Source organism: Pseudophryne corroboree, chromosome 2, assembly GCF_028390025.1.
Source record: "Pseudophryne corroboree isolate aPseCor3 chromosome 2, aPseCor3.hap2, whole genome shotgun sequence".
Taxonomy (NCBI): Eukaryota; Metazoa; Chordata; class Amphibia; order Anura; family Myobatrachidae; genus Pseudophryne; species Pseudophryne corroboree.
In genome coordinates this window covers 476473949-476499174 of record NC_086445.1, presented here as the reverse complement: position 1 = coordinate 476499174, position 25226 = coordinate 476473949, and the positions used below count along the sequence as shown (strand labels likewise).

Genomic DNA, 25226 nt, shown 5'->3' with positions numbered 1-25226 from the left:
CATGTCGACACGGAGTATCGACCCACCGACACACACACAATGCCTCAGCTAAGGGACAGGCCCACAAGGAACCCGGAAGGAGAAACACAGAGGGAGTATGCCAGCTCACACCCCAGCGCCCATATATCCCACCAAAGCATATATGTGAAAAGCGCTGCTGAAATGACAATAGTGGGGGTCATTCTGAGTTGTTCGCTCTGTAAATTTCTTCGCATCGCAGCGATTTTCCGCTTAGTGCGCATGCGCAATGTTCGCACTGCGACTGCGCCAAGTAAATTTGCTATACAGTTAGGTATTTTACTCACAGCTTTTTCTTCGTTCTGGCGATCGGAGTGTGATTGACAGGAAGTGGGTGTTTCTGGGCGGAAACAGGCCGTTTTATGGGCGTGTGGGGAAAAAAGCTACCGTTTCTGGGAAAAACGCGGGAGTGGCTGGAGAAACGGAGGAGTGTCTGAGCGAACGCTGGGTGTGTTTATGACGTCAAACCAGGAACGACAAGCACTGAACTGATCGCAGATGCCGAGTAAGTCTGGAGCTACTCTGAAACTGCTAAGAGGTGTGTAATCGCAATTTTGAGAATCTTTCGTTCGCAAATTTAAGAAGCTAAGATTCACTCCCAGTAGGCGGCGGCTTAGCGTGTGCAATGCTGCTAAAAGCAGCTTGCGAGCGAAAAACTCGGAATGAGGGCCAATATGCACCACAAAACTGTGCCCCCCCTCCCGATTAGCTGCCCGTTACTTTTAGTGGAGCTTTGAAGGTCCTGGGCCAGCGTCTCCTGCAGCCGCGTGTTGAGGAGAAATGGTGCCTGTGAGCCGCGCGGCTAAGCTCCGCCCCTACCCCGGCGCGCTTCAGCCCGCCAAATTTGAAAAATGAAAATGCCGGCGGGGGTCTGAAAAAATGTGCAGAGGCACCGAAAAGGCTTCTGCCGGCTTCCCAGACCTCAGTAACTGCTGCCCAGGGCGCCCCCCCCTCACAGCGCCCTGCACCCTGTGAGTGCCGATGGAGAAGTGTGTGGGAGCATGGAGCGCAGCGCTACCGCTGCGCTGTACCTCGTTACTGAAGTCTTCTGCCTTCTGCATACTCACCCGGCTTCTGTTTTCTGGCTTCTGTGAGGGGGGTGACGGCGCGGCTCCGGGAACAAGCAGCTAGGCGCGCCAAGTGATCGAACCCTCTGAAGCTAATGGTGTCCAGTAGCCTAAGAAGCAGAGCCCTTAAACTAAGTAGAAGTAGGTCTGACTTCTCTCCCCTCAGTCCCTCGCTGCAGGGAGCCTGTAGCCAGCAGGTCTCCCTGAAAATAAAAAACCTAACAAAAGCCTTTTCCAGAGAAACTCAGGAGAGCTCCCCTAGTGAGTGTCCAGTCAGTCCTGGGCACAAAGTCTAACTGAGGTCTGGAGGAGGGGCATAGAGGGAGGAGCCAGTTCACACCCAGTTAAAGTCTTTTCAGTGTGCCCAAGCTCCTGCGGATCCCGTCTATACCCCATGGTCCTTTTGGAGTCCCCAGCATCCTCTAGGACGTAAGAGAAATTTTAATTATCTTTCATGAAATGGCGATATTATAAGTATTGCAGAATCATAAGTAGCACGTATTTACTAACTTTGATGAAGCAATTGATCACTTAGGGGGTAATTCCAAGTTGATCGCAGCAGGAAAATTTTTTAGCAGTTGGGCAAAACCATGTGCACTGCAGGTGTGGCAGATATAACATTTGCAGAGAGAGTTAGATTTGGGTGGGTTATTTTATTTCTGTGCAGGGTAAATACTGGCTGCTTTATTTTTACACTGCAAATTAGATTGCAGATTGAACACACCACACCCAAATCTAACTCTCTCTGCACATGTTATATCTGCCTCCCCTGCAGTGCACATGGTTTTGCCCAATTGCTAACAGAATTCCTGCTGCAATCAACTTGGAATTACCCCCTTAGTGCACTGGTCGCTATGTGCCATAGATGACATGATTCTCAGAGAATAAATACTATAAAACAGCATATTAACCGGAAAATCAAACTGTCCACATGGACAATATTATAGTCTCCTTCTCTCCTATACCTGTGGTTTTACAGCTGAAGGGAGGAAAGAGAGAACTTGATATAGAAACCATTATACTCTGTGGAAAGAAACACTTGTGCAGCGTACATAGCCCTCTTTTTAAGCTGAACAGCTGGTCATGCACCTCTTCCTTGTCAATTTTATATGATCTTCTTTGCAAATAAAGACAGAGAGGGTTATGTGCGCTGCAAGTTCCATTTTATTGCGGCCGCTTTAACTGAGTACAATCTCTCAAAGAGGCTCACAGAAAACAACTAAGCAGTGCATCCAGTGATTTGGAGAAATTGCACAATATGTTACCTGCAGTGACTGATATTATAACAAAATGGGCAGGAGAACACCTGCACTAACCAATAATGCAGAAATGGGCTAAAAAATAAGAAAACACAACAAAAAAGAGTTGGAAAGTAGACTCTTGTGTGGGAGCACTCAATTCAGAGGATTGGATATATATTAATCAATTCTGATAAAACATAATTTTATTAATTCATTATTAAAATATCATTATAGGAGTAAATTGTACGTAAGATAGTATAGCTACGCGAAAATATAACACTGTATTGTGTGCAATTCATGTGGTTTTCAATACCACAATAAAAACCGGAAATCAAATATTTGGGCTATTGGTTTAACTGAGATCACAGTAACACCTTTGTATAATATATGACCATCATTTATTCTACAGCAATCCTATTCAGGATTAATTAGTCGTAGAGAATTAAATCATAAGTCATACAGAACCGAATGCCAATTGGTATTATTGGGGATCACTCTAGATCGGGCAGAAGAATTTTTTGCAGTACCAGGGTGTTCCAGGGTGGTCTCCCATACGAGTACTGACCCGGCCCTCCACTGCTTGGCTTCCAAGATCAGACGAGATCGGGCATCTCCAGCGGGGTATGTCCGCAATTTCTTAATCTGCCCGTTCAGTCAATCCCAATACCCGTATCGCCAGAGTTGTATATCAGAGGTGAACTGAATCAGTCGTGTGTTCAGTGTCTAAATTTATCTTATGCCCATAGAAATGAAATCGTAGCAATATTAATCAAATGCAGTAATTATACACAGGGGCGTCCACTGTGCATTTAGACAAAATTACATTAAGGACAGTTAGCATATACAAAAAATTCTATGCAAGGGCGTCCACTTGTATAGCCGGGATATGATGATGATATATAATCAGGCGACAATTATAGCAAACCTGTTGCTGTAAACAATATATAGTATATGTGGCCTCTAATAATTTATATCACACACACCCCAAAGACAAAATCTCACTGTATATGAGCCTCTCAGTCCTGATGATATATTTGCAAAAAAAAATTTCCTTTTTTTATTTTTTTAAAACATCATGTCAGAGAGACTAAAGTGAGAGAGAGAGAGAAAGAGAGAGAGAGAGAGAGAGAGAGCAAGAAACAGCTAGGGATATTCTATGATATCCACAGCAGAAGATAATGCACATAGAAATAATTGAGTAGCAATTTGCTGCAGGTTTACAGCTAGTAAACCTCTTTGGGATTCTTCGTGCAATAATCTGCCGTATTTAGGAATATACTAGTTCGCTCCCAATACCTATTAGATACCATATAAGTCCAGCACCTTTTGGAGCAGTCGGAATATGTGTATGCACTATGATAATCAGATAGCTATAAAACTCAGGCTATCATTGATAGACATATAGAAACAGTGCATGGAATTGGTTACATTATGTAATGCACACACACATATAGGCAGCATCTAAGTATTTTAAGGCAAATTAATAGCCTATTTGGGCTGTGATAAATATGCTGAAAAAAATAGGGAGTTTTAAAGTATGGTTTATGTGTTAATACGATACCAATCCCAAGGGGCTGCCTGTGGAGAACTGCCGTTGGTAGTTCCTGTTGGTAACAGGGCTCCGGAGGTGCAGTGAAGCAGAGTTCGTGTGCTGGCTTCAGTGGGTGAGGTTTGAGGCGGTTGTCAGCTATTTCCTAACGCTGCCAAGGTTCGCTGCTCTACAGCGTGTGGTAGCTGTGTGTCTCCCTGCTCTCAGCGGCTAGTCGCCGTTGCCCGGGTAACTGTCCTGGAGTTCCGGTTAGTGCGATCACGTGTGCGCACCACGTGACCGCATGGGGAAATGACGTACGTTTCGCAGTGTAGCTTGATCACAGAACGTAGTGTGATCAGTAGGAGTTTCTTATTTAAGGACAGTGCTGAATGCTCATTGGGTATTACGTTATGATGGACACTTTATTTCACCTATCCTTGAGTTTGTAAGGACATCAGCCAGAGTGAGGGGAGAACGTGATAGTCTACACACAAATATATATCCCTTATGATTGACATATAATTATTCAATGAAAAAAATATTATTATATATGCCGGTTTAGTAGTTAATTATGGTTATAATATTAAATATAATAATTAATAAAGGTGCACATTTCTAACAACATGATAATAAATAATGAGATTTAAAATCTAAACGCTGACAATTTAAAAGGTTATTTAACCTGGGGGTGATATGGAGATAACTATGTACGTATCATTTGTACATATCTATATATTTTATTACTATTCCTATACTTAATTATAATTATTAATTTATTATTTATTTATTTATTAATACATAGTTATACTCATAATTTATATATTTCACATCTTATTCACTATATAGGGTTTTAAATACAATTTTATTTATTTATATTCCTTCATATCACCTTGCCCATCCAGTTAATATATAGATATGTACAAATGATACGTACATCGTTATCTCCATATCACCCCCAGGTTAAATAACCTTTTAAATTGTCAGCGTTTAGATTTTAAATCTCATTATTTATTATCATGTTGTTAGAAATGTGCACCTTTATTAATTATTATATTTAATATTATAACCATAATTAACTACTAAACCGGCATATATAATAATATTTTTTTCATTGAATAATTATATGTCAATCATAGGGGATATATATTTGTGTGTAGACTATCACGTTCTCCCCTCACTCTGGCTGATGTCCTTACAAACTCAAGGATAGGTGAAATAAAGTGTCCATCATAACGTAATACCCAATGAGCATTCAGCACTGTCCTTAAATAAGAAACTCCTACTGATCACACTACGTTCTGTGATCAAGCTACACTGCGAAATGTACGTCATCTCCCCATGCGGTCACGTGGTGCGCACACGTGATCGCACTAACCGGAACTCCAGGACAGTTACCCGGGCAACGGCGACTAGCCGCTGAGAGCAGGGAGACACACAGCTACCACACGCTGTAGAGCAGCGAACCTTGGCAGCGTTAGGAAATAGCTGACAACCGCCTCAAACCTCACCCACTGAAGCCAGCACACGAACTCGGCTTCACTGCACCTCCGGAGCCCTGTTACCAACAGGAACTACCAACGGCAGTTCTCCACAGGCAGTCCCTTGGGATTGGTATCGTATTAACACATAAACCATACTTTAAAACTCCCTATTTTTTTCAGCATATTTATCACAGCCCAAATAGGCTATTAATTTGCCTTAAAATACTTAGATGCTGCCTATATGTGTGTGTGTGCATTACATAATGTAACCAATTCCATGCACTGTTTCTATATGTCTATCAATGATAGCCTGAGTTTTATAGCTATCTGATTATCATAGTGCATACACATATTCCGACTGCTCCAAAAGGTGCTGGACTTATATGGTATCTAATAGGTATTGGGAGCGAACTAGTATATTCCTAAATACGGCAAATTATTGCACGAAGAATCCCAAAGAAGTTTACTAGCTGTAAACCTGCAGCAAATTGCTACTCAATTATTTCTATGTGCATTATCTTCTGCTGTGGATATCATAGAATATCCCTAGCTGTTTCTTGCTCTCTCTCTCTCTCTCACTTTAGTCTCTCTGACATGATGTTTTAAAAAAATTAAAAAAAGGAAAATTTTTTTTGCAAATATATCATCAGGACTGAGAGGCTCATATACAGTGAGATTTTGTCTTTGGGGTGTGTGTGATATAAATTATTAGAGGCCACATATACTATATATTGTTTACAGCAACAGGTTTGCTATAATTGTCGCCTGATTATATATCATCATCATATCCCGGCAATGCAAGTGGACGCCCTTGCATAGAATTTTTTGTATATGCTAACTGTCCTTAATGTAATTTTGTCTAAATGCACAGTGGACGCCCCTGTGTATAATTACTGCATTTGATTAATATTGCTACGATTTCATTTCTATGGGCATAAGATACATTTAGACACTGAACACACGACTGATTCAGTTCACCTCTGATATACAACTCTGGCGATACGGGTATTGGGATTGACTGAACGGGCAGATTAAGAAATTGCGGACATACCCCGCTGGAGATGCCCGATCTCGTCTGATCTTGGAAGCCAAGCAGTGGAGGGCCGGGTCAGTACTCAGATGGGAGACCACCCTGGAACACCCTGGTACTGCAAAAAATTATTCTGCCCGATCTAGAGTGATCCCCAATAATACCAATTGGCATTCGGTTCTGTATGACTTATGATTTAATTCTCTACGACTAATTAATCCTGATGTTTTTATTGTGGTATTGAAAACCACATGAATTGCACACAATACAGTGTTATACTTTCGCGTAGCTATACTATCTTACGTACAATTTACTCCTATAATGATATTTTAATAATGAATTAATAAAATTATGTTTTATCAGAATTGATTAATATATATCCAATCCTCTGAATTGAGTGCTCCCACACAAGAGTTTACTTTCCAACTCTTTTTTGTTGGGTTTTCTTAGTTGATACTCTTCTTGACTCTAGGGAGCACCACTGATAGCAACAAATATTTGCAAAAAGGATTTTTTCCATATGCACAAAGTTGCTGTATCCATAACGCAATTTAGCATCATAAATCAGTCTTTCAGAGGGCATTAGAAATTTATTGTAAGACTAGTGCGGTCCCAAAAAAAGCTTCTTTCTCAAACTAGAAATGGGCTAAAACAAGGAAATTTGGAACTGCTAAAATATTTATTATTTATCACCAGTTATTTATGCAGTTAGCATCCCTGCAGTCGGGATTCCCAGCGGTCATGTGATCGACACCAGAATTCGACACCACTCGGAATGCCGATGCCAGAACACCGAACACCAACATCCCTAAGGTAAGTATTGGGGTTAGGCACTACAGGAGGTTAGCCCTAGCCGCCACCTCAAGTGGGTTAGGATCAGGGGAGGAGTAAAATAATTACCCTGTCCCGTGTTGGCATTCTAATTATTGGGATCCGGTGTTGGTCATGTGACCGCCGGCATCCTGTATCACACCCCTCCTTATATGTATTCCTATACTAATACTGTATGTAGACAATCCAGATTCTGAGCTATTGCCCCTCCAAGTGTATTAGGATAGAAAATAAGAGCATATATTATTACAGGATTCAAAGTAGGTTATTATGAGTACAGAATATTTACAGAATTAAATATGAGTATATTTATAGAATCAGTGAACCCTATTTCGGCAATTGCTTTGGCAATGCAATACAGTACTTATTATTTATTAACAGTTTCTTATATATTGCAGCAAATTCTGCTGAGCGTTACAAATAGAAACAGTGATAAAACAAAACTGGGTAATAACAGTACATTGGGTTGGTTATATTGGATTCCACATATCATACTTAATGATAGCTTTAAGGATATTTGTTAGTGTTAGAGTGTTTTAGGTTGAGGCCATGAGTGAATTTCTGGTGTCTAAGGCTGGGTACACACGGTGCCATTTTTTCACTATAACGCACAATATCTAGATAGAGTGTGATATAGTGCACTATATTGCACTGTGTGTATGCACTATGGGGGTAATTCCAAGTTGATCGCAGCAGGAATTTTTTTAGCAGTTGGGCAAAACCATGGGGGTGATTCCGAGTTGTTCGCTCGCTAGCTGCTTTTAGCAGCATTGCACACGCTAAGCCGCCGCCTACTGGGAGTGTATCTTAGCATAGCAGAATTGCTAACGAAAGCTTTGCTAATTTTCTCGTAACGATTACCCCGCAGTTTCTGAGTAGCTCCAGACTTACTCAGCCATTGCGACCAGCTCAGTCCTTTTCATTCCTGGTTTGACGTCACAAACACACCCAGCATTTGCCCAACCACTTCCCCGTTTCTCCAGCCACTCCCACGTTTTGCAACTTGAACGCCTGCGTTTTTCCACACACTCCCATAAAACGTCCAGTTTCCGCCCAGAAACACCCACTTCCTGTCAATCACACTACGATCAGCACAGCAATGAAAAAGCTTTGTTATGCCGTGAGTAAAATACCTAACTTTTGTGTAAAATAACTAAGCGCATGCGCTCTGCGAACCTTGCGCATGCGCAGTAAGCGACTAATCGCAGTATAGCGAAAATCGGCAACGAGCGAACAACTCGGAATGACCCCCCCATGTGCACTGCAGGGGAGGCGCTCCTGCGAGTTGTATACGATGTTCTATGTCGGATGAACATGCATCTCCATTTTTGCTAGATAGTACACTATCTAGTGCATATTGGGGGTAATTCCAAGTTGATCGTAGCAGGACATTTTTTAGCAGTTGTGCAAAACCATGTGCACTGCAGGGGGGGGGCAGATATAACATGTGCAGATAGAGATAGATTTGGGTGGGGTGAGTTCAATCTGCAATCTAAATTGCAGTGTAAAAATAAATCAGCCAGTATTTACCCTGCACAGAAACAAAATAACCCACCCAAATCTAACTCTCTCTGCAAATGTTATATCTGCCCCCCCTGCAGTGCACATGGTTTTGCCCAACTGCTAAAAAATTTCCTGCTGCGATCAACTTGGAATTACCCCCATTGTACCGTGTGTATGTTAACATACGATATTGTATCCAATTTCCGTCATCACAATAAACTGAGAAGCCATATCTATGCTATACCTTATGCAAAATCTATTGTGCTAAATCTTATGCTATACAGTATCTTACTGTGTTTATGCACCATTTTGTTTGTTCAGAAGCTCAGGGAATTTTAAGGGAAATATTGTAGAATATCTTAACATAGCCAAAACATTATCGTGTGTATCCAGCTTACCTTCCTTTGAAAAACACCTCCTTAACTGATTTGTATTTAAGTATATCTGAACGTAAAACAAGCTCTCCCTGCCCTTGGTGGGCACATAAAGCCTGTCTTACAGTCAGTGAAGCTGTAATTATCCACAGAACAAAGGACTGCATGAACATCATCCACCACTCCTCCTTTACCACACCTTAGTAAATAAGGGAGCATATGATAATGATAAAGGGGGCATATGATATGGGAGCATTTTTTTCTGCATACATGAAGTCAGGTTTCTATATGAAGAGAAAGATCATGCTGTAATAATGGTTACAACATACTCCCATCAATTAGACATGCAAAATCAGAACAATCTGCCCAAACTCCACCTCCATAGCCTAGAAACACCCACTTTGGAACAAATGCCAAGCAGTGTTGTGTAAGCCCCACCCATTCTGAGGTCTGTGAATCAGGACAGTTGAAAGGAATTAGATATATGAGTGACCTCCTCTATGGCACTTATTTCAATAACAAATGACAATACTGCTGACATACACTTAGCATTCAATTAAATATTTAATTACTACTTTCTGCTTTCCTGCTGTCAGTTAATTCCCCAGTCACTCACACATCTCTACAATACCACATGCATCTGACAGATTTCCTTCCCATTAAGAATGTGTAAAACTCATTTCAACAAAGCACATAAATGTTTTATCTAAATTGTTACCATGGCAGAATGCGTTACCACTTGTATATCCACAAAGAGAGCACTTTGGTGAGTGGTGCTTATTAATTATACTGCTCCTTAGTGGGGATGAGCTCCTAATACATAAACCTTGTATGATTTTCTTTTCCCACACTAAACCACGCAGTAAGAGCGAGAGCCATAAAACTGAAAGGTTATTACTTATTAGTTGTCTATATAACCTTTCTGAATAATTACATTGCTTCTCCTTCTTGTTATCTTTTGGAAGGACCAGAGGCAACAAGATCCCATTGAATTTCAGTATTTGCTGTCAGAAACTACTCTCACTCGTAGGATGTGATTTTTTAAGTGTTTTGCATCTCTGCAAAGCAAATCTGAGACTGAGGTGTTGGCACTTGACAACTGCCAGGAGGTAAGCCATTATTGCTCTTCTACTGCAAAGTTCACATGATGCGTCATTTTCCAATACAGGTAATAATACAATAGAAAACAGACAAAGGGAAGAATTTTTATAATACAAATTACACTGGCATTTCTAGGGTGGTGTGTGTGTGTGTGTGTGGGGAGGGGGGGGGGGGAAGCAGACCACACTTAGGGGTCACCATTCCAGAGGGTAGCACCAAAATGCTGGGCCCTTCTCAGTGACCGGATACTACACTGTAAGATTTTTGTGCAGTGCCCGGCTCCTTTCACTGAGGAACCAGAGTGCAGGCAGAGTCTCCAGGGGCAGTCCATCATCTCCAGGAATGCAGGACATGCCCCTTCCCCCGATGTCATGCTCCTTTTTTGGGAGCAGGGCACCAGGTATCGCACCACTGTACATCTAATATACTGAGGAGTTGTTTACATTTTAGATTGGTATATTATTAAATAAGACCTATTCTGGTGGCCCGTAAAGGATTAACCTAGCAAAAAATTAGCCTTCACCCCAAAGAACACGAAGCAAGTAGTGGCTATATGATAAACCAATCAGTCTTATGGTGTGTACACACGGTGAGATATTTTCTTATGATTTTGACTATATAGTCAAAATCGTAAGAAAAGTTAGTGCAGATGGCAAGGTGAAAGTCACCTTGTGATCCCGATACGATGCCAATGCGCGGTCCCGCGCGGTCGGCATCGCAAGAATAGATAGTCTGTGCAGGCAAGTCAATTTTGACTATCTCTATAGAAGAGATAGTCAAAACTGACAGCCAAAATCGCAGATAGTCAGTATCGCAAACACACTCATTATGTGCTTGCGATGTCGACCTAGCCCCTGTCGCATAGTGAGAATCGGGCTTAGCCCAAATCTCACCGTGTGTATGGGCCTTTAGTTATTCCTTGCTCTATGATATTTTCATATAAAGAGATGAATATCATATGTTTACAAGTCATGGACCCAGGCTAATATTGAAGTGTGCACAAAAGTAAACAAACACTGTATATAAAGCATACCAGGAAGCAATTCTTACGCTATAAGCAAGCCATTTAATAGTCTGATTTCACAATAAAATATAATTTCTAAGGCTGCTTCCAGATGGTATTTATCTACATTTGTGATACACTGTCTGCAAGGGATGCGGTCAATTAACCTACAATCAAAATCCAGACGGTCAAAATCCCTACAACCATTGACCGACGGTCAAAATCCCGACAAGGTCACAATCCCGACATGTTTAAAATACTGACAAGGTCAAAATACCGACATTTAAAATGCTGACAGGGCAAAAAGTCGACATGAGTTTTTCATGACTTTTTTATTGAAACCGACTTGTTCATACTTTACCTTCCCAGTGGACCTGGAGGGAGAATATAATAGTGTGCCCGAAGTGCGAGCCATGAATGGGGAAACAGTACACTTATACAGTGTCCATGTCAACTTATGTCGACATACACACAAAAAACAATGAACGTGCGTCGACTTTTTGACCTGTCTACATTTTAAACGTTGGTATTTTGACCTTGTCAATATTTTAAGTGTCGGTATTTAAGTGTCGGTATTTTGACCTTGTATCCCGGTATTTTGCCGGGATTTTGACTGTCGGCCAATTGTTGTAAGGATTTTGACCGTTGGGATTTTGATTGTAAGTATTTCATACTGATCCCATCTGCAATTTGCTGAACACAGCTCATACTACTGAATGTGGGCAGTTACATTTTCTGTCCTGTGTGGGTTTTTTTTGTTCCCTGTAATAAACAGTATGGTAGAAGTCAGTTCAAAAACCACAAAGGAAAGAGAAGTCAACGACATGTAATGTAGGAAGAAACAAAAATGTTGAATAAAAAAAAAGGAGAAAGTTTAGAACTGGTATAGTCAATACTTGCAAAGCTATCGATGTGTGCTGATACTGTACCTACAGTATCATGTATACAAATGTACATTCCTAATGCTCACTCGACTAAGACTGCACTGACCGGGGCTGATTCAACTTACCAGGAATTAGCAGAAAATTGCTTAAATTGGTTTAAAAACACACGGCCACAACTTTTTGCTAATCAATTAAGTAAACAGGCCTCAATGGTTGTTAAGATAGATTTTACTTTGCAGCTCCAGACAAGGTGAAAAGTAGAGAAAAATACTTATTTTAAAGCAATGGTGTCAGGGTATCATGCAGTAACTTTGGGACACATCTCCCAATGAATAATAATATAATTAGAGGTTTTAAATAGGAAAATATGTAATTATTCAAGTGAATTTCACCAAAAGGCAGAAACATGGGCTAAATGATGTGGGACATGTACTGTAAATAACGGGCTGCATTGATGGGAAAGGGTTTTTTGAATTTGAAGTTGTGAGTTTAAGGTGTATTTTTTTCCAACTTCAAAACTATGCAAATATAGATATATAAACTTAAATATCACTATAGAGACACTTTAATGTCTCTCACAATACTCTAAACAGTTAATTTGCTGAAATACTCATCATTTTAAAAAGTTGCAAAAATCAGCCATTTGATACCATTGAACTGTCTCCAGTGCTTTGCTTATGGACACTAACAGCCTTCTACACTGTTCTGTGTTATCTTATTTGGCACTTTTTAAGGTATTCAGGATGATTTCCCTACTCATGTACTTCACATATATTGCACACTGTAGAATTAAAGTGCAATATCCACAATTTAGCATTAGCAATTGAACTGCAAGGGAATCCTGACCATGCTTCATGAACATATCTGACAAAATGCACGTAATGTTAGCCCACAAGTACATAACAATGGAATCTACTGCTAACTGAATCGGCCCAGAGGTGGACAATGCTCTTAAATCAAAAGTCCACTAATTATTACTAATTTTTCCTGATCTTTCTGCAGAGACTATGGACCACTGTCTTCTCATAAAAACACTAGATTCCATAGAACTTTGGGACACTGTCCTATCCTAGTCCTTATCCTATTACTTATATTACATTTTCAGAGTTCATTTTTGTGGATAGACCTCCTTCCTTTACAAGTGGGAGAACCACAGGCAGGCTCAGTCACAGGTCCTCTGCTCTTATCTATCATCTGTCTATCATCATCATCTATCTACCATGTCTCCTGGAAAATTAATAAAATAATTTGAAATAATTTAGATTAATCTCTATACTAAATTTAAGATCTTTATTCAAATTATCTCTCTCTCTCTCTCTGTCTCTCACACACAATCTGTATTGATCTGTGAGACTGATTGTCTTTCTGCTACATCATGTTCAATGTACTCTTACCAACTAAAACCCAATCTTTCAAAAATTGAGCTAATCTTTCTACCAGTCAACAGAAGTTACCTGCCTGACAGCTTTATTTCTTTGACAACACAACAATCATCCATAAACCTCAAGCCTGCAGCCTATGTATCATCCTTCATTACAATAATTCCTGTCTTTTATTTTTAAGATGCCACAAAGTTTCTGTAGCACTATACAAGGAATATACATAGTTTCAATGTAACTTACGTACAAGACAAAGTAAATTGGCATACTGTATTTAGGAACATACAACAATAAAATGAGTAGGCAGAATACAGATGCGGGTCTAGGGTTGGGCAACTTACTAGCTTATATGGCATGCAGTGGTAAGTTGCCGAGAGGGGAGACGGTTCATCACTCAATGAGTCTGCTTGCAAGGTAATGGCAAGCATACAGTATCAGAGGGGTGAATGGACTGTAGAAGACAAAGAACACAAGTGACATGCTATGGGGTAGAACGAGGATAGAGGGCCCTGCCCATAAGATCTTGTATGTGCAATGGAATATGTTTCCACTATTAAAAATAAATAGCTGTATAATTACAACAATAAGATGAATGGACCATGGCACTGGACCATGACAGAGGGCAACCAGAGTCCAGATGATGATAGTATGTATAGTACATACCTTTATGAAGTTGTCATCTGGTTGTTTACTCTGGCTACAGGACATAATTTCTCACTGCACTATGCAGTTATAGATTGATGTTTCACAAACTTAATTTCTTCTGCTGAATAAGGCCTACCTGAGCCAGAGACCACTCATTTGTCCTTATGAATTTGTGGGAGCAGGTAGGTGTCAACTGCAGATACTGTAGGTGCACTAACTGCATTAGGTGCAAGCTCATTATACATGAGTGTGCATACACTGAATGTCAATATGCTAGCAGCCCACTCCAAGTAAAAGTTTATTCATTTCACTCGTTCTCTTCATCGCAGCAGTATTTGATATACTATACGGCATATGTATGGAGAACGATATATGATATACGATATGGAGAATGATATATGATATATGGAGAACGATGTGTTGTATAAACAATAACATTAATAGAAAAAAATGATAATTATTTAGTGTTTTCTAATATATGTAAATCTATCAGAAGAACCTAGTAAAAGTTGTGCTTACATACTGTATACATGCTACCATGAACTGAAGAGAATTGCAGTGAGCAGTCATTCTATGCCTACAGTATACTGTACAACAGCCGCAGCAGCCGCAGCAGGAGAATGTTAAATAACATGAGCTATGTGACCAGGCTGCTGAGCTCTAGAATCCAATTGAAGTCCAGAGAGATTTTGTTGGACTGCCTGCTCACTCCAGGTAATTATAGAGCAACTTGGATTTCTGGCCCTCATCCAGCCTCATTTCATTCATTCTGTTGGCCAGAGGTTACAGCTTTGATTGCTTCTTCCATGTCACCCCCTCCACACAGACCAAACAAAAGACATAAGTCAGTGAGCTGAAGGTAACAACATTCACTCACTCCCCTTTTTTCTTGTCCTGACTCACAGCAGTCAACATATTTACATCACCTCAGGGAACAGGCTGTGCATGCTGTTGTGTATTTTGTATTAACCAGTCACACGCAGGTCAAGACAAGAGCAGTTGATTAAATGAAGTACAGGTAGGTCAAAAATATAAGCAACTATTAAAGATGGACAGCACAATTATTTACTTAGAAGGTTGGGAACAGGTGCATAGGCTTAAAAGCCTCATTATTGCAAGATTTAGAAATGATTTTGTAAAGCATCTATTAAATTGCTAAACATTAAATGCAGAATACTTCAAAGACTTATTCCAAACATAAAATGTGAAAGAGCTTGTTAAAGGAAAATGTAAAGCTTTGATTATGGGTGTGGCTTTTGTAAATTATAGCTTCCTCAAAAAAACATATCTTATGTGCAACAGTCACTGCAACATGTGCTTGTATGATTCAATAGTATATACTGAGTATCTACAGTATATATTATACTTCTTCCTCTTCTATACTGTATATACTTTCTCTTAAATTGTTTTTTTATCTGTCTCTTTTCCTGCTGTGATTTTCTGCCTAATGCTAATAACACACGGAGGAAAAAGATTCAGGAGAATTGTAAAAAGAAAGATGGTTCTTGTCACTGTGCTTTGGGGACAGGATAGAAAAGATTATTACGAAATTGTAGAGGATAATAATGGAATGCATATAACATAAACACCTGCTGTAACATAAAGCCTGACAGTCTCTTAATAGAATATTCTCATACACTTAAAGTCTTTCTACAATTCTCACTTCACTATCACAATCCCCAAGTCACACTAGGGCTGATTCTGAGGGGTAAATTTACTAAAGGTTCTAAAAATGAATAGTGATTATGTTTGCATAGCAATCAATCAGACTATGGGGTCTATTTACTAAACCTTGAATGGAGATAAAGCGGACGGAGATAAAGTACCAGCCAATCAGCTCCTGTCATTTTTCAAACCCAGCCTGTGACATGGCAGTTAGGAGTTGATTGGCTGGTCATATATCTCCGTCTGCTTTATCTCCATCCAAGGCTTAGTAAATACACCCCTATGTCTATTCTGTCTACTGCATCCTAGAAAATTATGGACAGAATCTGACTGGTTGCTATGGGCAACATCACAACCTTTCATTTTTAGAAGCTTTAGTAAATGTACCCCTGAAATGAGAGCAAAGCAAAACAAGCAAGTGTGTGCAAAGCCTTGCTGTACTGCAGGTGGGGCAGATATAAATGTGTGGTCATTCCATGTCAGTTCAACCAGGCGTGTCCACCACCCATCTAAGATTTTTATGATTTTTTTTTCTAGTTAAGAAAGGATATCAACACAACTATTTCTGCCAAGTATCTCGACTGTCAGACAATTTGTTTATTAAATATTGATTTCTAAATGTACTAAATTATTTACTAATCGCGGCTTCTTTATCCAGTTTATCTCAAAATGTAAGGCAGATAAAGTGATTTGGGTTGGATTTTTGGATTCAGAAGGAAGAGCTACCTTAGGGGTGCAAATCTTGTGGTGATTCCTTAATAAACACCCGTGATAACGGGTGTTTATTAAGGAATCACCACAAGATTTGCACCCCTAAGGTAGCTCTTCCTTCTGAATCCAAAAATCCAACCCAAATCACTTTATCTGCCTTACATTTTGAGTTACGGCTAAAACGCATGTTTTTCTAAAATACTTAAAAATGCTAGGTTCAATCAACATTAGATATCCCAATTTTTTTTAGGTGATTAACAAAGGTATACGTTATTACTAGAGATGAGCGCCGGAAATTTTTCGGGTTTTGTGTTTTGGTTTTGGGTTCGGTTCCGCGGCCGTGTTTTGGGTTCGACCGCGTTTTGGCAAAACCTCACCGAATTTTTTTTGTCGGATTCGGGTGTGTTTTGGATTCGGGTGTTTTTTTCAAAAAACCCTAAAAAACAGCTTAAATCATAGAATTTGGGGGTAATTTTGATCCCAAAGTATTATTAACCTCAAAAAACATAATTTACACTCATTTTCAGCCTATTCTGAACACATCACACCTCACAATATTATTTTTAGTCCTAAAATTTGCACCGAGGTCGCTGTGTGAGTAAGATAAGCGACCCTAGTGGCCGACACAAACACCGGGCCCATCTAGGAGTGGCACTGCAGTGTCACGCAGGATGTCCCTTCCAAAAAACCCTCCCCAAACAGCACATGACGCAAAGAAAAAAAGAGGCGCAATGAGGTAGCTGTGTGAGTAAGATTAGCGACCCTAGTGGCCGACACAAACACCGGGCCCATCTAGGAGTGGCACTGCAGTGTCACGCAGGATGTCCCTTCCAAAAAACCCTCCCCAAACAGCACATGACGCAAAGAAAAAAAGAGGCGCAATGAGGTAGCTGACTGTGTGAGAAAGATAAGCGACCCTAGTGGCCGACACAAACACCGGGCCCATCTAGGAGTGGCACTGCAGTGTCACGCAGGATGTCCCTTCCAAAAAACCCTCCCCAAACAGCACATGACGCAAAGAAAAAAAGAGGCGTAATGAGGTAGCTGACTGTGTGAGAAAGATAAGCGACCCTAGTGGCCGACACAAACACCGGGCCCATCTAGGAGTGGCACTGCAGTGTCACGCAGGATGTCCCTTCCAAAAAACCCTCCCCAAACAGCACATGACGCAAAGAAAAAAAGAGGCGCAATGAGGTAGCTGACTGTGTGAGAAAGATAAGCGACCCTAGTGGCCGACACAAACACCGGGCCCATCTAGGAGTGGCACTGCAGTGTCACGCAGGATGTCCCTTCCAAAAAACCCTCCCCAAACAGCACATGACGCAAAGAAAAAAAGAGGCGCAATGAGGTAGCTGTGTGAGAAAGATAAGCGACCCTAGTGGCCGACACAAACACCGGGCCCATCTAGGAGTGGCACTGCAGTGTCACGCAGGATGTCCCTTCCAAAAAACCCTCCCCAAACAGCACATGACGCAAAGAAAAAAAGAGGCGCAATGAGGTAGCTGTGTGAGTAAGATTAGCGACCCTAGTGGCCGACACAAACACCGGGCCCATCTAGGAGTGGCACTGCAGTGTCACGCAGGATGGCCCTTCCAAAAAACCCTCCCCAAACAGCACATGACGCAAAGAAAAAAAGAGGCGCAATGAGGTAGCTGACTGTGTGAGTAAGATTAGCGACCCTAGTGGCCGACACAAACACCGGGCACATCTAGGAGTGGCACTGCAGTGTCACGCAGGATGTCCCTTCCAAAAAACCCTCCCCAAACAGCACATGACGCAAAGAAAAAAAGAGGCGCAATGAGGTAGCTGTGTGAGTAAGATTAGCGACCCTAGTGGCCGACACAAACACCGGGCCCATCTAGGAGTGGCACTGCAGTGTCACGCAGGATGTCCCTTCCAAAAAACCCTCCCCAATCAGCACATGATGCAAAGAAAAAGAAAAGAAAAAAGAGGTGCAAGATGGAATTATCCTTGGGCCCTCCCACCCACCCTTATGTTGTATAAACAAAACAGGACATGCACACTTTAACCAACCCATCATTTCAGTGACAGGGTCTGCCACACGACTGTGACTGATATGACGGGTTGGTTTGGACCCCCCCCAAAAAAGAAGCAATTAATCTCTCCTTGCACAAACTGGCTCTACAGAGGCAAGATGTCCACCTCATCTTCACCCTCCGATATATCACCGTGTACATCCCCCTCCTCACAGATTATCAATTCGTCCCCACTGGAATCCACCATCTCAGCTCCCTGTGTACTTTGTGGAGGCAATTGCTGCTGGTCAATGTCTCCGCGGAGGAATTGATTATAATTCATTTTAATGAACATCATCTTCTCCACATTTTCTGGATGTAACCTCGTACGCCGATTGCTGACAAGGTGAGCGGCGGCACTAAACACTCTTTCGGAGTACACACTTGTGGGAGGGCAACTTAGGTAGAATAAAGCCAGTTTGTGCAAGGGCCTCCAAATTGCCTCTTTTTCCTGCCAGTATAAGTACGGACTGTGTGACGTGCCTACTTGGATGCGGTCACTCATATAATCCTCCACCATTCTATCAATGTTGAGAGAATCATATGCAGTGACAGTAGACGACATGTCCGTAATCGTTGTCAGGTCCTTCAGTCCGGACCAGATGTCAGCATCAGCAGTCGCTCCAGACTGCCCTGCATCACCGCCAGCGGGTGGGCTCGGAATTCTGAGCCTTTTCCTCGCACCCCCAGTTGCGGGAGAATGTGAAGGAGGAGATGTTGACAGGTCGCGTTCCGCTTGACTTGACAATTTTGTCACCAGCAGGTCTTTCAACCCCAGCAGACCTGTGTCTGCCGGAAAGAGAGATCCAAGGTAGGCTTTAAATCTAGGATCGAGCACGGTGGCCAAAATGTAGTGCTCTGATTTCAACAGATTGACCACCCGTGAATCCTTGTTAAGCGAATTAAGGGCTGCATCCACAAGTCCCACATGCCTAGCGGAATCGCTCCGTGTTAGCTCCTTCTTCAATGCCTCCAGCTTCTTCTGCAAAAGCCTGATGAGGGGAATGACCTGACTCAGGCTGGCAGTGTCTGAACTGACTTCACGTGTGGCAAGTTCAAAGGGCATCAGAACCTTGCACAACGTTGAAATCATTCTCCACTGCACTTGAGACAGGTGCATTCCATCTCCTATATCGTGCTCAATTGTATAGGCTTGAATGGCCTTTTGCTGCTCCTCCAACCTCTGAAGCATATAGAGGGTTGAATTCCACCTCGTTACCACTTCTTGCTTCAGATGATGGCAGGGCAGGTTCAGTAGTTTTTGGTGGTGCTCCAGTCTTCTGTACGTGGTGCCTGTACGCCGAAAGTGTCCCGCAATTTTTCTGGCAACCGACAGCATCTCTTGCACGCCCCTGTCGTTTTTTAAAAAATTCTGCACCACCAAATTCAAGGTATGTGCAAAACATGGGACGTGCTGGAATTTGCCCATATTTAATGCACACACAATATTGCTGGCGTTGTCCGATGCCACAAATCCACAGGAGAGTCCAATTGGGGTAAGCCATTCCGCGATGATCTTCCTCAGTTGCCGTAAGAGGTTTTCAGCTGTGTGCGTATTCTGGAAAGCGGTGATACAAAGCGTAGCCTGCCTAGGAAAGAGTTGGCGTTTGCGAGATGCTGCTACTGGTGCCGCCACTGCTGTTCTTGCGGCGGGAGTCCATACATCTACCCAGTGGGCTGTCACAGTCATATAGTCCTGACCCTGCCCTGCTCCACTTGTCCACATGTCCGTGGTTAAGTGGACATTGGGTACAACTGCATTTTTTAGGACACTGGTGAGTCTTTTTCTGACGTCCGTGTACATTCTCGGTATCGCCTGCCTAGAGAAGTGGAACCTAGATGGTATTTGGTAACGGGGGCACACTGCCTCAATAAATTGTCTAGTTCCCTGTGAACTAACGGCGGATACCGGACGCACGTCTAACACCAACATAGTTGTCAAGGACTCAGTTATCCGCTTTGCAGTAGGATGACTGCTGTGATATTTCATCTTCCTCGCAAAGGACTGTTGAACAGTCAATTGCTTACTGGAAGTAGTACAAGTGGGCTTACGACTTCCCCTCTGGGATGACCATCGACTCCCAGCGGCAACAACAGCAGCGCCAGCAGCAGTAGGCGTTACACGCAAGGATGCATCGGAGGAATCCCAGGCAGGAGAGGACTCGTCAGACTTGCCAGTGACATGGCCTGCAGGACTATTGGCATTCCTGGGGAAGGAGGAAATTGACACTGAGGGAGTTGGTGGGGTGGTTTGCGTGAGCTTGGTTACAAGAGGAAGGGATTTACTGGTCAGTGGACTGCTTCCGCTGTCACCCAAAGTTTTTGAACTTGTCACTGACTTATTATGAATGCGCTGCAGGTGACGTATAAGGGAGGATGTTCCGAGGTGGTTAACGTCCTTACCCCTACTTATTACAGCTTGACAAAGGGAACACACGGCTTGACACCTGTTGTCCGCATTTCTGGTGAAATACCTCCACACCGAAGAGCTGATTTTTTTGGTATTTTCACCTGGCATGTCAACGGCCATATTCCTCCCACGGACAACAGGTGTCTCCCCGGGTGCCTGACTTAAACAAACCACCTCACCATCAGAATCCTCCTGGTCAATTTCCTCCCCAGCGCCAGCAACACCCATATCCTCCTCATCCTGGTGTACTTCAACACTGACATCTTCAATCTGACTATCAGGAACTGGACTGCGGGTGCTCCTTCCAGCACTTGCAGGGGGCATGCAAATAGTGGAAGGCGCATGCTCTTCACGTCCAGTGTTGGGAAGGTCAGGCATCGCAAACGACACAATTGGACTCTCCTTGTGGATTTGGGATTTCAAAGAACGCACAGTTCTTTGCGGTGCTTTTGCCAGCTTGAGTCTTTTCAGTTTTCTAGCGAGAGGCTGAGTGCTTCCATCCTCATGTGAAGCTGAACCACTAGCCATGAACATAGGCCAGGGCCTCAGCCGTTCCTTGCCACTCCGTGTGGTAAATGGCATATTGGCAAGTTTACGCTTCTCCTCCGACAATTTTATTTTAGGTTTTGGAGTCCTTTTTTTTCTGATATTTGGTGTTTTGGATTTGACATGCTCTGTACTATGACATTGGGCATCGGCCTTGGCAGACGACGTTGCTGGCATTTCATCGTCTCGGCCATGACTAGTGGCAGCAGCTTCAGCACGAGGTGGAAGTGGATCTTGATCTTTCCCTAATTTTGGAACCTCAACTTTTTTGTTCTCCATATTTTATAGGCAGAACTAAAAGGCACCTCAGGTAAACAATGGAGATGGATGGATTGGATACTAGTATACAATTATGGACGGACTGCCACGGTTAGGTGGTATAAAAAAACCACGGTTAGGTGGTATATATTATAATAATAATACAATTATGGATGGACGGACTGCCTGCCGACTGCCGACACAGAGGTAGCCACAGCCGTGAACTACCGCACTGTACACTGGTTGATAAAGAGATAGTAGTATACTCGTAACAACTAGTATGACACTATGACGACGGTATAAAGAATGAAAAAAAAACCACGGTTAGGTGGTATATATTATAATAATAATACAATTATGGATGGACGGACTGCCTGCCGACTGCCGACACAGAGGTAGCCACAGCCGTGAACTACCGCACTGTACACTGGTTGATAAAGAGATAGTAGTATACTCGTAACAACTAGTATGACACTATGACGACGGTATAAAGAAAGAAAAAAAAATACCACAGTTAGGTGGTATATATTATAATAATAATACAATTATGGATGGACGGACTGCCTGCCGACTGCCGACACAGAGGTAGCCACAGCCGTGAACTACCGCACTGTACACTGGTTGATAAAGAGATAGTAGTATACTCGTAACAACTAGTATGACACTATGACGACGGTATAAAGAATGAAAAAAAAACCACGGTTAGGTGGTATATATTATAATAATAATACAATTATGGATGGACGGACTGCCTGCCGACTGCCGACACAGAGGTAGCCACAGCCGTGAACTACCGCACTGTACACTGGTTGATAAAGAGATAGTAGTATACTCGTAACAACTAGTATGACACTATGACGACGGTATAAAGAATGAAAAAAAAACCACGGTTAGGTGGTATATATTATAATAATAATACAATTATGGATGGACGGACTGCCTGCCGACTGCCGACACAGAGGTAGCCACAGCCGTGAACTACCGCACTGTACACTGGTTGATAAAGAGATAGTAGTATACTCGTAACAACTAGTATGACACTATGACGACGGTATAAAGAAAGAAAAAAAAATACCACAGTTAGGTGGTATATATTATAATAATAATACAATTATGGATGGACGGACTGCCTGCCGACTGCCGACACAGAGGTAGCCACAGCCGTGAACTACCGCACTGTACACTGGTTGATAAAGAGATAGTAGTATACTCGTAACAACTAGTATGACACTATGACGACGGTATAAAGAATGAAAAAAAAACCACGGTTAGGTGGTATATATTATAATAATAATACAATTATGGATGGACGGACTGCCTGCCGACTGCCGACACAGAGGTAGCCACAGCCGTGAACTACCGCACTGTACACTGGTTGATAAAGAGATAGTAGTATACTCGTAACAACTAGTATGACACTATGACGACGGTATAAAGAATGAAAAAAAAACCACGGTTAGGTGGTATATATTATAATAATAATACAATTATGGATGGACGGACTGCCTGCCGACTGCCGACACAGAGGTAGCCACAGCCGTGAACTACCGCACTGTACACTGGTTGATAAAGAGATAGTAGTATACTCGTAACAACTAGTATGACACTATGACGACGGTATAAAGAATGAAAAAAAAACCACGGTTAGGTGGTATATATTATAATAATAATACAATTATGGATGGACGGACTGCCTGCCGACTGCCGACACAGAGGTAGCCACAGCCGTGAACTACCGCACTGTACACTGGTTGATAAAGAGATAGTAGTATACTCGTAACAACTAGTATGACACTATGACGGTATAAAGAATGAAAAAAAAACCACGGTTAGGTGGTATATATTATAATAATAATACAATTATGGATGGACGGACTGCCTGCCGACTGCCGACACAGAGGTAGCCACAGCCGTGAACTACCGCACTGTACACTGGTTGATAAAGAGATAGTAGTATACTCGTAACAACTAGTATGACACTATGACGACGGTATAAAGAAAGAAAAAAAAATACCACGGTTAGGTGGTATATATTGTAATACAATTATGGATGGACGGACTGCCTGCCGAGTTCCGACTGCCGACACAGAGGTAGCCACAGCCGTGAACTACCGCACTGTACTGTGTCTGCTGCTAATATAGACTGGTTGATAAAGAGATAGTATACAATACATACAACAATATACTACTATACTGGTGGTCAGGCACTGGTCACCACTAGTCACACTGGCAGTGGCACTCCTGCAGCAAAAGTGTGCACTGTTTAATTTTAAATTAATATAATATTATGTACTCCTGGGGGCTCCTGCTATAACAACCTGCAGTGCTCCCCAGTCTCCCCCACAATTATTATAAGCTTTGCCTTTTATACATTGATGTGCAGCACACTGGGCTGAGCTGAGTGCACACAGACTGAGTCACACTGTGTGACTGGCTGCTGCTGTGTATCGTTTTTTTTTCAGGCAGAGAACGGATATAGCAGAGAACGGATATATTATATTAAAATAAATAAAAGTTAACTAACAACAACTGCACTGGTCACTGTGGTAAACTCTGTCTGACTCTGCACAATCTCTCTCTCTCTTCTAATCTAATTTCTAATGGAGAGGACGCCAGCCACGTCCTCTCCCTATCAATCTCAATGCACGTGTGAAAATGGCGGCGACGCGCGGCTCCTTATATAGAATCCGAGTCTCGCGAGAATCCGACAGCGTCATGATGACGTTCGGGCGCGCTCGGGTTAACCGAGCAAGGCGGGAGGATCCGAGTCTGCTCGGACCCGTGAAAAAAACATGAAGTTCGTGCGGGTTCGGTTTCAGAGAAACCGAACCCGCTCATCTCTAGTTATTACCACACACAAAAATCAGCATGGTACTCTGTTTCATAGTGTAGAAAAATAATCATGAAGTTGACGTTCAATTACTGTTGTACCTCATACAGCATTCCTCTGTGGAGAGAGGAGAACCTTCCAGAAGGACAACCATCTCTGCAGCAATCCACCAATCAGGCATGTATGGTAGAGTGGCCAGATGGAAGCCACTCCTAAGTAAAAAGCATATGACAGGCTGTCTGGAGTTTGCCAAAATGCACCTGAAGGACTCTCAGACCATGAGAAACAAAATTCTCTGGTCTGATGAGACAAAGATTGAACTCTTTGGCGTGAATGCCAGGTGTCATGTTTGGAGGAAACCAGGCACAGCTCATCACCAGGCCAATACCATCCCTACAATCGAAGCATGGCGGTGGCAGCATCATGCTGTGGGGATGTTTTTCAGTGGCAGGAACTGGGAGACTAGTCAGGATAGAGGGAAAGATGAATGCAGCAATGTTCAGAGTTAACCTGGATGAAAACCTGCTCCAGAGTGCTCTTGACCTCAGACTTGGGCGACAGTTCATCTTTCAGCAGGACATAGACCCTAAGCACACAGCCAAGATATCAAAGGAGTGGCTTCATGACAACTCTGTAAATGTCCTTGAATGGCCCTGCTAGAGCCTAGACTTGAATCCGATTA

General features: G+C 42.3%; 1 protein-coding gene and 2 pseudogenes across 1 annotated transcript in view; 1 reads left to right on the top strand and 2 right to left on the bottom strand.

Moving 5' to 3' along the window:
- Nucleotides 1-25226, bottom strand: part of TMEM132E (transmembrane protein 132E) — a 733604-nt gene that overhangs the window by 420663 nt on the left and 287715 nt on the right. The window lies entirely within an intron of this gene.
- Nucleotides 2842-2961, bottom strand: LOC135052358 (5S ribosomal RNA; annotated as a pseudogene).
- LOC135052141 (5S ribosomal RNA) lies at nt 6376-6495 on the top strand (annotated as a pseudogene).